The sequence below is a fragment of the Eptatretus burgeri genome, chromosome 12 (assembly GCF_056783735.1).
Source record: "Eptatretus burgeri isolate ZD-2024b chromosome 12, Ebu_testis_v1, whole genome shotgun sequence".
Lineage (NCBI taxonomy): Eukaryota > Metazoa > Chordata > Myxini > Myxiniformes > Myxinidae > Eptatretus > Eptatretus burgeri.
In genome coordinates, this window is record NC_140972.1 from 5,119,328 (window position 1) to 5,121,827 (window position 2,500).

At 50.6% G+C, this 2,500-nt stretch overlaps 1 protein-coding gene across 1 annotated transcript in view; it reads left to right on the forward strand.

The window, feature by feature from the left end:
* FAHD1 (FAH domain containing oxaloacetate decarboxylase 1) overlaps positions 1-1,866 on the forward strand; it is a 28,101-nt gene extending 26,235 nt beyond the window's left edge. Inside the window, exon 6 of the mRNA XM_085849296.1 lies at positions 1-1,866. This exon is cut by the window's left edge and continues 4,501 nt beyond it. The gene's annotated coding sequence lies outside the window, so the exon portion shown is untranslated.
* The last annotated feature ends 634 nt before the right edge of the window (positions 1,867-2,500 follow it).

Here is a 2,500-nt window from a genome sequence, read left to right on the forward strand (position 1 = left end):
TTGCTTCAGTTTCCTCGTTTGAATCTGGTACGTCGTCTCAATGTGACCGTAATGGTCAACCGGATCAGAGACCCCCAGCCAGATCACAACATGTCCACGAGTCAGGACACCGTACTAGAGCCTGGTGTTGGCTCAGTGGTTAGGGTGGCGGCTTGGAATCCTAGGCTCCTGAGTTCAAGCCCCGTTGGCCGCTGAATTAATACACCAGGGGGTTGACTCAGCCTGTCATCCTTCCGAGGTTGGCGAAATGAGTACCAGTGTGTACTGGTAGAGGGGCACTGCATCAGCGACACGGTCGCGCTTCCAAGAAATGATAGCTACCCCGGCAGCTAAGCTACCATACGCAAGAAGAAGATGAGACCGCACTGATTGGGGGTATCTGAGCCGGCCAAGTGCTACACTAATTAGGTCTACACTGCTACACTAATTACACACACCTCTTGTCTCTAGGCCGAGCAAAGCCAGAGATGTGTGGCACGGTCTTTTTATGCGGCGTTGATAGCCGCTGCCAATCAACCCTCGATGAGCTTTCCGAATCACCAAATGCGGGACTACTACAACCCAAATTCACCCAACGACCAGGTATATTTCCTGACAATAATGGTCACATGGGGGAGGGTATGTACAGGGAGGTAATCTGAATAAACCCCTTAACCCACTACCAAATACACGCACACGGTACCAATAACAAATGTGAACCCTTAAATACCAAAGTCCTTCTCTGGGCCCAATCAATCACACTAAGGTAGTAAGATAGAGGGAATCAGAAGACAAACACCATGTGGTGTCTTACAGGATGCTGCAGAATGGCCAAGGTCAGGTCCCAACCATTTTGGCAGTGAACGTATTGTTACGGATTTCAGAATCCGGTCTGATGAATACATCCATACATCCAGGTCCTCAGACAGTTATTTCCGATACATGTTCAGATTAGCCCCATCCCCATGTCTAATGGGATCTTGAATGTGATGTGTTGAGAAGGGTGAAGGATAGATCCCCTCTCTTATGGGAAGCTTTTTTTCTTAACGACAGACACGTTCACACACATTTCTTTCACAAGCTCCGACGTCCGCCTTTTTTGAGAGCGCACGGGTCGTCATGGTGGGGCGGGGGTACTCAAGTGGGGTGGGGTGAACTTGGGGCAGACTGCACCCGCAGAGATGGCCCGGAAATATAAAACGAACAGGAGGTACGTTGTGTGAGGAGAAAAGCGTGAGAGAGGAAAGCGGGGTAAAAGAAAGCCAGGGAGGTAGAAGAGAACGAGAAGTAAGCTTGAGAAGCGAGCAAGAAGTGGGTGTAAGCGCGCATAAGAGGAGAAGGAATCGAGCGTGTGGTGCGCGTGTGGGTGTCTGACCAGCGCCAACAACGAGACAATTCGTCCTTCCCAGTGCTTGGGAAAGCGAGCGTGTGGTGCGTGTGTGGGTGTGAGCAGCGCTGCCAACAAGTGAGGTATGGGTCGGTCACCAACAACACCAGGGTCTAAACCCGTGACAGACAATCTTGGTGCCCTCCAGACTTCGACTGGCATTCAAGGCTGTTCACGAGAGGGTGCACGGCAAAGCTGGGTGCTGGGGATGGACGGGACACGCACACACAGTTCAGGACGTTTTCACTTCACGGATGACTTTCTGGTGAGCGAGACGATTCTTCCCCTTCCCCCCTCTCCCCCCCAATGATCCATTGGGTACCCTTGTCTGTGTTTAGCTGTAAGTCAACCCCCCCCCCTGATAAGCATCTGCTCTTTGTCTCTTTCCTGGCATTTTGATTGATTTTGCTTTGAAATTAATTCATTTATTTACCTTTGACAATAAAAAGTTCTTTTTATTTATTAATTTTGTTATGAATAAATCATTTGTCGATTTCCAACCTGTCCGTGTTTGTCCTTTCCTTCCATTGGTCTCGCATTGTCCAAACTGAGATAGATTGGGAGGTAATTACCCCATATTTGACCAAAAATAGTCGTAATGCACCAGCGGTTAAAACGCCCGGCCGCCCGAATTAAAATCTAATCAGATAATATTGGTGCTTTGCCGAGGGCGCGCTCCCCGCTCAGGTAACCACGTGACCTCCAGTTAAACGGAATAATTAGACGGCGGACACTGGAACTCGTGGTTGACTGGGTGGCGTTCGTGGTTTTAAAACAACCCACCGTGCCATAACGTTAATTGTGAGCGGTGGCCCCAGTTCTGGCTCCACCGAGGACAACCGGGGATTAATCCTCCTGAGTGACAAGCTGGTGTCTCGGTACCCGTGGCCGCAGCAGTATTATTGGGCTTGGTAGGATAGGAGAGGGTGTCGCTCTGGTGCAGGGAGGGCATGGCTCTGGCTGCCGCATGAGCGAAGGTCACACCAGTTCTCGCCAAGTCGATTTGAGCTTCTCCTGGCTGCTGTCTTCACTCCACCATTTTATTCCCTTGGGCTCATGCGCACTTATGATGTGCCACACCCCTCTCCTCTCAATCACCATTGGCCCGTGGCCTAGTCCATGTGCGGGGCAAAT